The 12,058-nt window shown below is 40.8% G+C and overlaps 1 protein-coding gene and 1 non-coding gene across 2 annotated transcripts in view; both read right to left on the bottom strand.

Moving 5' to 3' along the window:
• Gm14461 (predicted gene 14461) overlaps window positions 1-12,058 on the bottom strand; it is a 64,684-nt gene that overhangs the window by 27,307 nt on the left and 25,319 nt on the right. Inside the window, exon 3 of the mRNA NM_177843.4 lies at window positions 11,410-11,459. The gene's annotated coding sequence lies outside the window, so the exon portion shown is untranslated. The remainder of the gene's footprint in view (window positions 1-11,409; window positions 11,460-12,058) is intronic.
• Window positions 2,885-8,890, bottom strand: Gm39864. The gene is made up of 4 exons (XR_866502.1): window positions 8,523-8,890; window positions 5,951-6,010; window positions 4,195-4,246; window positions 2,885-3,051 (listed from the first exon to the last, which is right to left on the bottom strand). It is a non-coding gene; the product is annotated as a predicted gene, 39864 (transcript).

Raw genomic sequence — 12,058 nt, 5'->3', positions numbered from 1 at the left:
TATTAAACAGAATCTAGAAGGGCTTTCATTCCTCTTTGATAAATTATAAACTGTGCAAATAAAAATTTGGAAACGTGCTAGTCGGATACTGTGAAGATAACATTTGCATATCATCTCCCACCATAGAGTCCTTCAATAGTACTGATGTTGGGCAGATTTCTGTCCATCAAACAACTGATTAGTTAACGCTGGGTGTGCAGTATCCACGTGATTGGAGCTATGCATAACCAATGTTTCCTAATAAACTGTGTTTCGATCAAGTCTATTAATTAATTTATTTAAAAGAAATTATTGGGTTCAAATCTTTTATGAGTTCATAAAACAAAACTTTTCAAATTGTATGAATTTTAGGATGTTTCAGGTAAGTTGATAATTAAAAATCAGGCACAGTAAGTAATAGGGTATTTACATATACAGGCAATCTCAGTTAAGGAAACGTACATTTTATTTTATACATGCCAGTAGCTGTTATGGTCGTGACACAGCTGCTAAAAATTACAGGTTTTCAGTGGCAAGCCTCAGCCGTCACTATAATTATTATTATTTCATCAAAAACAATCGCAGGGAGTATTTTAGGCTGACAAAAGCCTTCTAGGTCTTTGTTTATTCACTGCACCATATATTCTGCCCTCCATGCCAACTGAGTTAAAGCTCTCTTCCTCCTGACTTAAAACCTATTATTAGAGCAAGCAAAGGTTCCTGTCTTTAGTATGAAGTAGAACTGGAGATGGCGAGAGCACCCATCTCAGAATGTAAATGAAAGAAAAGTACAACCTGAGAAGATTAATCAGTGGGTTTCCAGGAACATTCCCACAAAGAGACTGCAGTTTACTGAACAGCATCAACTCCAAAGACAGAAAGTGACACACAGGTGCCAATCTGAATGGATCAACACTCAGAGACAATGTCAGTAGCTCAAGGAGGTCTAATATGCTTGGTGGGCAGCAAATGTGAAAAAGGCTGCCCCTTTAAAGGCCTGACTTTTTCCATTCTGATATCATGTAGGCATTCTAAAATGAAGTTTCTCACCACACTGAGGGATTTCCTTGTCCTTTCAATTCTGCAGCAAGGCTGTAGCTGCAATGCAGAAAAGACAGACTTCTCAGTTGTATAGTGTTCAAAGAAATAAGACAGGGAAAAAATTAAAACACTTGGACAGCTTCAGGACAGAGCACCAGACAATGGATATTGGTTTAAATAATGAAGTGTCTTTTCAAAATGCATGTGTTGAAGGCCTGGTCTCCATTACAGTGTTTAGAGGTAGGACTTTGAGGAAGTGATTCAGTCCTAAGATCTCTGACCTTGCCGATGATGCAATGTACTTATGGATGCATAGGGTAGTGCATTATTAGATTGTTAGACAGTGATGCAAACCAAGAGGAAGGTCCTGGTTGGTGAAAATGGGTCTCCTAGGGTGTGACTTCAATGGATGTACCTTCTCTATGGCTCCTTCCTGTCTTTCATTTGGCCTCCTAGAATGGAAGAGAAAAGGTTCGCTCCAGCATAAGCCCTTTACCTTGACGTTTTGATTCATATCCGGGAGACAGGCAGTGGCTCATCTAGCCACACACTGAGCACTCTGAACTGTGAGCCAAAGCAAATCTTTCTTCTTTCTAGGATTCTTTTCCCCCAGACATATCATCACAGCAACATACAAATGTGACTGACAGAGACAGAGATACAGCACTTCTAACAGTTCCGGTGGTAGCCACGACTCCTAGCAAGCATATAAATGCATTACAGGTTGATATTGAAATACTCAGGTGTGCCTTAAGCCAACTGTGCTAAGAGAGTGATGTTTTATTCTTTGTTGTTAAGTAAAGTAGAAAAATAAAGGTTCTAAAATTCTTATTTCATCTTTCACAAGGAACGATGAAATTTCTACTACGACTAAAGTTAAGAGCTAACGCTAGAGAATAAAAATGAGAGTCTGAAAGAGCTGTGGTATGATCTATATAGTTTTATAAGGTGAAGCTGGCTGCTGATATTTTGCTCAATATTCATGAAGAGTAAGCCATGATTAAGGTCCTGGGAGGCCTCTTGAAATATGAAGTCCCTTTTCCATATAAATTCAGTAAATTTTAGCAACACATAGAGTCTTAATGTTTAAAAAAAGTCTATAAATGCTTTAAGATGAGCCTGCACTTGTATACCAAACACAGTACTTCAAAACAAATTGATCAGTCACACAGTACACAGAAATGTACACTTTTGCCAAAGCTTAAACAACATTGTTCTCATTAGGCGATGTTGAAATACAACACACATCATTTTATTTCAAGTCTGAATTTTCTTTCTTTATGTGGCCCCCTCCATCACTTTTCCTACTTAACCTCACCACTTCATTCAAAAAGGGAAGTTCTATTTCAGGCTTCATTGCTGCCGGAGACAAAGATGGGCCTACTTAAAAATCACATACTTGCCCTTAGGTTGAAGAAAGATAGTTCTCAAAAAAATATATCATATTATATAACTCCACTAATCTTAAGAACATAAAGGAGGGCATCCAATTTGGATCACTGATTTGTCTTATCAACGCCAAACTGAAGGACTCTTCTCTAAGGTCATGCTTGAATATTTAACTGAGTCAAGTTTTCACATTGTGTTTTCACGGCCCAATGACTATACCACTAATTTCCCCTGAAAATTAACCTGTAGACATTTCTCTAAAATGATCCTCTATTAAACTCGGAATTATTCGTTGTCTGTGTTTTCCAGCTTTAGGGTGTATGGCAGGGCTTTGAAGAGTGAAATCCATAAAAGGAGACATCTCCAGCCTTCCACTTCCATGGAGATGAATGCTGTAGTAGTTGGGAAATTCAAAAATATTTCTAAAAGCATCTGAAAAATCAAACAATGCACATACCAACACCTTTGAAGTAGAAACTAGAGTGGAAAAATTCAAAGAAAATATAACATAAACTTAGAAGACAGTGCAGTCAGCATTGAGTTGATCTGTATATTATTCAATTTATATAAAGATGTAACAGATATCCAAAGTGCCTCAAGATATAAAATAGTTGTTGTTGGCAGTTTGATGAGATTCCAACTCTGTGGAGAAGAATTGCAAAAACAATTTGTTATAGCAAGGTGAATCTGAAATAAATGTTCAAATTTGCCCAGAGCACATGTAACAAAAATCACCCCCTTATTCTTCTTTATGCAGTAAGAGAAGATATTGCACATTATTTCCCTGCCTGTAGATAGTTAACACTCTCAGGCTTAGAACAAAAGGTGACAAGCTCACATCATAGCTGATCCACATTTGCCTAAGTTATAAACGTGCACCCAGAGGAGAAGGAACACCATCCCACAGATAAGGAGAAGAATGCCATTCAGACAGCAGAGGGAGGTGTCATTAAAATGTGTACCCCCCCCCACACCAACAACTTTATTTCTTCACTGAAAATTATTAGACAAAAAAGAAAAGTTTGGGAGAAGAGACCAACTGAGAATATTCAGATTTCCTTAGCTATACCCCTCTGTGCTATGGGGAGAGTTAACTTAGGAAATGTCTACTGAAAAGATTAGCTATAAGAACTAGAAAAATATAAAAAAGACTTTGTGGTGGTTTAAATGAGAATAGCCCCATGGGCTCATATATTTGAATGTTTGTTCCACAAGTGGTAGAACTATGTAGGAAGGATTAGGAGGTGTGTTCTTGTAAGAGGAAGTTTGTCACTGGGATGGGCTTTGAGATTTAAAGGGTCACATCATTCCCAGTTAGATTTCCCTCTGCCTCATGCTTGCTGATAAGATGTAAGCTCTCAGTTGCTGCTCCAGTGTTATGGCTGCCTGCTACCATAATCTGTGACATTATGATTATGGACTTACCCTCTGAAACTGAAAATAAGACCCACAACGAAGTGTTTTCTTTCATAAATTACATTGATCATGGGTGTGTCTTTACAGCAATAGAAAGGCATCTTAGATAGAATTTAAATTGAGCTATCCTGTAATTGGGGGGGGGGGGAGTAATGCCCTATCAAGATCATACATGCTTTTTATTTGCCCTAGTACTAAAAAACAGCATCCCTTTTGTGTTTCTGGCTATTTGGAACCCTATAGACCTACCACATGACACATTGTTGTCATTGTTCTCTGTTACTCTTAAGAACTTGATGGTAAGACCTTATTGGTGAAGATACAGCATACTTAAGTCATAAAGAATGGAGAAATCAAGTGGATACTTACAAGTTTTATCCATCCTGACTAGCTCTCATCGTACTAGAAGGTGTTATGTCAACTACCAGAGGAAAAAAAAATCAAACATTGATCTTAACAAGGTGCAAGCCTTCTTAGCCATAATAGTAACTGTCTTGGCAAGATCTGTCCACTGTTGCAATAGTGGCATGAACATCACAGAATGAAACAAAGAATTTACTGATTAGATTTAAGATCTGCTCCATGGGATGGAGCTCATACCTGGCTGGCACTGATATTAGTGCCAAAACTTATTGTTACACACAGAGATCAGTGCATTTCTCAACCCACATCAGAGAAGCTCCCCCTTGCATACATGGAAATTAACACAAAGACTAGCATCTGGTCAACATTCAGAGACTAAGAGACTGTAGAGCTCAGCCTTCAGTGAGGCAGCTATACCACAACCCTCTCTCAAGGCACAAAGATCATCTCCGAAAATTGGGTGGAGAGATTGTAAGAGATAGGGGTGGTAGATGAATAAAAGGAAACTGTTTTCTAGATACAAGGCAGTTACACACATGAACTCACAGTGGTATCAACAGCATGCATAAGATCTGCTCTAAGTCAACTCACACTGAATATGACAGCATGCATAAGTTCTGTTCAAAGTCAAGACAGACAAAACCCAGTGTGAAGGTAAGCATGAAGTCCGACCGCTAGCTAGCTGTGGAGCCACTGGCAAATAACAGCGGCTGGGATACAGAAACTCAGTTTTCTTTAAAGGTATGATTTGTGGCAGTTGGGCCCATATCAATAATATTTGGGCAACACTAATTGGCCTTGGTGGGCTTAAAAAAGATATTTATGAAAAATTTCTGGATATGACTATGATCAAAATACAGTGTGAAGAATTCTCAAATAATTGGTAAAACTGTAAGTATTCTTTAAGAAAAGATCTAGGGAAAAACTTATGTTTTTCTGAAGGTCTCACTATTTTCAAAATTAAAATGTTCAAGAAAAATATTTTTAAGTTAATTGTGACAGAATTTTATATATAAATCTGTATGTTCATAATTTATTTAAAATTATAACTAAAAACTAGTTCCTGCTCATCTTTTTAAAGAGTACATGAATTAAATTCAGAAGAAAACTCCCTCTGGCACATACCTCTCCACTGACCACTTCAGCTCCAATTTACCCTTCCTTCTCCTTTCTTTCTACGTCTTTAGCTGTTTGCACTACTTACAACTACAGCCAAGTAAGTTAGGTGATACTTCAGGGTAGCCATGACTGGGAGTTTATACAAAAACTCCATATAGAGAAGTTAGTTGACAAATGACAACCTGTGCTGCAGTTGGTCCTGAGCAATCCACTAATTTTCACCTTTCTCCTGATTTCCATCTTGCACTAAGGGGTCAGACTTCATTCTTAGAGGGACTGAGTTCATAGTTGACTGCCCCTTTTTATTCTCGATGGTTGTTCTAATTGTCGGTCGACATTGTCACAAGCCAGATGGACACTAAGAGAACTTGCTAGTGAATCTCCAGGGTGCTAAGTGTTGTCCCTTCTCCTTTTGATGCGCAGCTCCAGCTCCTTTTTGTTATCGTGATTTTATTTATCCAGGTTGACATGTCTTAATTTTACTACTTTATGCACGAGAAGAGAAGAGAAGAGAAGAGAAGAGAAGAGAAGAGAAGAGAAGAGAAGAGAAGAGAAGAGAAGAGAAGAGAAGAGAAGAGAAGAGAAGAGAAGAGACCAGGTGATCACTTGCTCCTTAAGGCTGTAGGCTCGCTGCAGGTTTTACCGTGCATTTGGTGCTAGTATTTTTCCCACGCTGAGAATCAGGTTCACACATAAAATGAGCCTGAGGGAACAGAATGAGAAGATTGAATTCCCTAAGTAGCTCACTGGAAGAGGGTGAGAAAATCCAAGAATGTATCTACATTTTGCTTCCTTTATCAAATTTTCCCATATCCAAAATGCAGTTGCTATGGTGAACGGCCACATGTCTTTTGAAAAGGGACTGAGGAATATTTATTGTTTATTCTTGTGGTTATGTTGCAGGGGCCCTGAAGAGACTCTAGCCAGCCTGAGCATGGCAAACATGGCTCTGGCAGGCCCTGTCCTTCTCCCCTATTGCTTCTGCCTTGCCAAAACCCCTTAGATTACATTCCTAAAGCTAACCACAAAATCAGGTCCCTTGTTTGCCCACCTCCTCCTTGGTAGTCTTGGTAGTCTTTCTCCTCCTGAGACTGACTACCAAGGTCCAGTTATCAAAGTATTGGACGTAGCAATCAAAAAGCCTCCTTTTGACTTACCTAATTAACATGACTAATGAAAATTCAATACCTCATTCTAATATGGAGTCTCTTCTTTTCTCTTTTTAAACTGCCAGTTGCCTATGGGCCACATCTGTCCCCTCCTCTATCTAGAGACAGTCCTTTGTCTCTCTGAGAAAAATATCACTTCCCCCTCTCCCTTACCCCTTTCTCACCTTTCCCTTGTTACTTTTTCCTTCTCCCTCATCCTCTATGTCCTGTCTTTGTCCCTTACCCCTGCCCTCAGTCCTTCTGGGCCAAATAAATCTACTTTATGCTGAGAACTTGGCTTTGGGGTAACTTGAGCTGACTTCAAGGTCCCTCCATCCCCAACCTTTCCTTCAATTAATGGACTCTGACAATGAGAACTCAGCTGTGCTGAAAGAGAAAAACAAATTGTCATTGCAGTGGATGACATGAGCTGTCTCCCTGCCAAATGTTGACAACTTTGTATTGCATGACTCCGGAGAACCCTAGGTGGTGTGTTCTCTGCTTCATGCACACAAGCAGCTCTCTGGTCACTAGCACTGGCTGCCTTTCCAGCTTTACTGTTGTATGGCTTTGTTGCTGCTCAGGTAAATTCTGGCACTTGATCCTGTGCTACTTTTGAATTCTAGCCATCCTCTTGGTATTGAAAACTGTACCTAAATGGCATGTATCCCCTCTTAACACAAGCTTGGCACCAGGGGGCAACAGCCTCAGAGAGATTTGCAAAAGCGCAAGTACTCCTCACAGTTGGCAAGCCATAGGATCTGCCCAGCTGTCTGTGAACAGATGAGGGTGAAGCAAATGTGCCTACATACACAATGGAGTTTTATTCAACCATGAATAGTAAGGAAATTATCTTGTTTATATGAATATGGGTGGATGTCAAAATTATGTTACTCTACATGAATCAAACTCAAGCTAATTTCAAACTTCCTTTCTATGTAGACCCTGGATTTCTTATACATGTATACATGTATACCATACATATATACATATTGTGTGTGTGTGTGAATGACATGAGAGCACACATAGGACTAACTGGGAAAAGAAAGAGGACTGGGGTAGGATAAATGAAAGAAAGGAGTTGGTATGTGGAATAAATATGGTCAAAGTACATTATACATTTTAGTGGGAATTCCCCTATGAAACATCTCTATTTATAATAAATAAATGTCAATAAAACAAAATAAGTAACTGAACAAAATTGCAGTGCTCCCCACTGTAGCCTTCAAAGTGACAGCAAAAGGTCCCCTGCCCCTCTAAGGGTCTTAGTTCTCAGTGAGCAAACTCAATCTAACATTTTCTCCCTGAGAACTCGGTCCTTTTCTTCCACCCTGCCACGGCATATCCATCCACTCCATCTCACTAACTGCAGGCTGGCTGTGTGCAAGCTACAAGGAACCATTCCAGCATTCTAATGAGGACAGCTCCACCTGTCTGTGCCAGTCCTGTGCAGGTCCCTCAGCATCCTTTCCCAGGCGTGGTCCTCATGCCCAGGCTAGTCCATAGCATTCAGCTATTACGTTTCTTCCTCCTAGGATGTGCTATCATCAGACACTGGTTGATTATCTTTTATCAAGAAGGAGGGTGACAGGCCAATGTTGAGGGCAGGCCTCACTAATGTGGGGCTCCACATCTGAGTTAGTTACTCAGCTCCAGTCAAAAAGAAGCAGCTCACTTTGAGGAAGAGTAAGGAAACTGATTTTTCTAACTGAAGGGTTAGGGAGAGTCTAGGGATTCAAAGTATTTACGTTTATCCATCCTCGGGGCCCCATCTCTGCTTTCAGAATCTCATCTACTTTCTAACAGAGCCTAAGCTTTGCCATCATCCCTATAGAATCTTTTCACTGGGCCTTTTTGTTTGGTTGCCTCTGGCTACAACGGGTATCTCCTCTGTGCCGAGTTCACCCTCAACCCAAACCATTCGGTTCCTTTCTCCAATGCATCTAAAGTTATTAATGGAAGTCAGTAAACCTGCACCAGTATCATAATCACTGTTCAAATGCTGTGAAGAGGCACGGCCAAAGCAACTCTTATAAAAGAAAGCGTTTAACTGGGGGTTCCGCTTACACTTTCAAAGCTTAGTCCTTTATCATCCTGGCAGGGAGCATGGTAGCATCCAGCGATACTTGGTGCTAGAGAATTAGCTGAGAGTTCTACATCCGGATCCACACAGCACACCCCACTGTTACACTTCCTCCAACATGGCCGCACTTCCTCATCCCTCTAATCCTTCTCAAACAGTGCTGCTCCAAGATGACTAAGCATTCAAATATGTTAGCCTATAAGGGCCTTCCTTATTCGTATCACCACGCCCATCTTCACACCACCGTTGCACTCACTGTTCACTGTGCCCTGCCTGCCCCAGTGCCCTTTGTTCTCTCCTCTGGTGTCACAGTACACTGCTGCCGTCAACCTCATGGCTCAACAGTACAGACTTTGGCTTCCAGGCCTAATGTTGTTCAACTTCAGGATCTTATTACTGGGGCTGGTTTCCTGGGACCACTTCTGGTATTAATCATTTTGTTTGGAATCTCTGAAAAAATCAGAGCCTGAGAAGAGTATCTCTGGATAGTTGATTACAGAATCCATCTCAGGAAACTAGAGAGATAAATGGAGAGAGAGAGACAGAGGGAGGGAGGGAGGGAGGGAGGGAGGGAGAGAGAGAAAGAGAGAGAGAGAGAGAGAGAGAGAGAGAGAGAGAGAGAGAGAGAGAGAGAGAGAGAAAGAGAACAAAAGGAGGAAACATCAACTCAGAATGTGTAACAAGCCCGCTTGGATACATAATTCGTGTCTGGCTGCTGTCTGCCTAATATTTGGAAGGATTATTTATTAACTGGCTTCTAAATCGCATGGTACAAAAATTATGCCCAGGTTGCGTTCCCACATTTTGAAGCCCATTAGAGTCACCCAGAGATCTTTCAAAACTCATGATGCTTGGGCTGAACCCCATACCAATTAAATGAGACTACCTGGGGAGCAAATCTTTTTTTTTTTTTTTAGATTCCCCCAGTGATGCTGATGTATGACTCACTTTGGAAACAGCTTCCACAAGGAGGCTTGAGGAAATGCTAACTCCTTCCCTCATTAATATTTGTGCATACACCAGGCTGACTAAGCAGATTTCCACAGAAAGTCCTAGTCTTTAACAGCCAAAACCTTTAGAAGCAAAGCAAAAGATACAGAGCCCAACTGCCACTCGGCTGCTAGATTTGTGGGCAGCCAGTTGCCCACAGCCAACTCACAGCCAGCTGCCACAGCTGAGGAAAATCTGTGAGGACAAAAAGGCAGAGGAGGAATTTGTGAAACCAAGTATAAGTATCAGAAGAACTGATTAATAATGATGATGGGCTTTGGTTGTGAAGTAGGGTGTCAGTGCACTGCTAAAGATTTAATGAGAGAGCAGTCCACAGTATGAGGTAAGATATGGTCAAGTGTGAAAAGTAAGGTCAGACCCTGACGGCCAATTGGCTGCTTGCTACAGAGAAAGGGCAGAGCAGATCTTAGTCAACACATAAAGGACTTTTATTCTGATTAGCCAGGAACGTTTCTTACATACGAGTCCTTGGATCATCAGGAAGAAAATCTGAACTAATAAAGAATTATTAAAAGAGCCCCATGGAACAGGTCCTCTAATAAAATCCGGCATGAAAAGATTAAGGAATGACATGACAAATGTGCATTCAGGAGTATTCAGATGGCCCTTACTTATCCAAAATTGTTTATCCAAATTCAAACATAAAAGGGGTATGGGTAAAGCCAGTTTAGACAAAAGAAATAGATTTACAGTCTATACATTGGGATTTTGACTGATACAGCCCCAATAAATATGACCCAGGCCCAGAAATTGTACCCATCACTTAATCAAAGAAGACATTACTATACTACAGCCAACTTTTCCTGATTAAAGCATAAAAGAAAAACACCACATCTGGTTACCTAGGTGAGAATTCTGAAAGTAAATACAAGTAAAACAATTGTGCAGGGCATCAAAGCTAGAGAAACAGCTCACATGGGGCATCTTTCTCTCTAGCTCTTAGTTTATATGTAATTGTCTTTGGCAAATTTAAACACAAAGTAAGGAAATGTGTCTCTCCGGGCCAGAACACTCAGGAGAAGAGTCGGACAGATAATTTGGAAACATCGGCTCTGAGGCAAAGAAGGATCGGGAAGGAGGATGCCTAGATCTGTGTATGAATCCACAGGAGGATCTGCCAAGCCCATCAGTAATATACTCACAAGACAGATCCAAACCACAAGACTCAGAATTTACCTGGAATTTTTTATGAGTTCCCACAGAACACAGCAACAGACCTTATGGAGTTAGCTCAGCCAGGCTGATTGCTAAAAAGAAAGCAATATTATTTTTCACAGACCCATAAGAAGACTCGGAAGCTGCATATAATGTTAATGTTGTCCAGGATGCAATCCAAAACGACTCGACATAAAAAGAAACAGAAAATATGATTAAATCTCAGGGGAAAAGAGAAATCACAAGACTGAGAGTGCCCAGGAATTAGTCTATCAACCTAAGCCTTTCAAATTGCTGTTATATGTGCTCCATGAGATAAAGAAAACATCTTCAATGGAATGAAAGGGTAGGCATTCTCAGAAGAGAAGTGGAGCTTATGAAAAGAATACAACAGAAACTTCACAAATGGAAAAATATAATGACTGAAATATTTCAAACTCCTGAAGCCAGCAAAGTGATTCTAGAGTTAAGAATCAAAGCTGAGCCCTCCTCCACCCAAATGCATGGCTGTGGTAATCAAGACAGTTAGGTAAGATCCAATCCACAAATGAATAAAAAAAGGAGGGAGATGCAAGAAATTCAAGTGATCAATTACCTCATAACTAAAGAAGGAAAGAAGGTAACGGAAGAAGGGGAGACTTGAACAAACGATTCCGTGTAAGCTGGATATCCAAAGACCTCAGAGAGCGGCAGACCATGACTTACCTATCACACGGTGGGCAACATTTGAAGGATGTGGATCCAGAATGACGAAGCTTGTACAAGAAAACATAGAAATGAATAAGGGTTATTTAAAAAATAATTCTGAAAACCAAATACTTTTTAATAAATTATGTTCGGCTGTGTTGGAACTAAGACATTTCACTGACGAAACGAAACAGTGCTGAGCAGAGTACTTATGTAGCCTCATTAAATCTGAGATATACTGTGCTAAGTGACACAAGCCCGGCTTGCAGATTATGTATGGCTCGATTTACAGGACATTCTGTTAGCATTTCGGCTAGTATCCACCCCAGTTACCTGGCAACAGCCAGGTATGCCTGACTCACTATAAGAGGGGTTGTTTGCCCCAATCTCACTCTCTTGCCCTTCTTTGTCCCTTCCTCTCTTCCCTCTCTGCCCACTCCACTCCCCTCTCTCCACGTGTTCATAGCTGGCCTCTACTCCTCTTCTCTCTTCTCTTCTCTTCTCTTCTCTTCTCTTCTCTTCTCTTCTCTTCTCTTCTCTTCTCTTCCCTTCCCTTCCCTTCCCTTCCCTTCCTCTTCCTCTTCCTCTTCCTCTTCCTCTTCCTCTTCCTCTTCCTCTCCCTCTCCCTCTCCCCTCCCCTCTCCTCCCCTCCCCTCTCCCCTCCCCT

Source organism: Mus musculus, chromosome 2, assembly GCF_000001635.26.
Source record: "Mus musculus strain C57BL/6J chromosome 2, GRCm38.p6 C57BL/6J".
NCBI lineage: Eukaryota > Metazoa > Chordata > Mammalia > Rodentia > Muridae > Mus > Mus musculus.
This window is presented reverse-complemented; position numbering and strand designations above follow the sequence as displayed.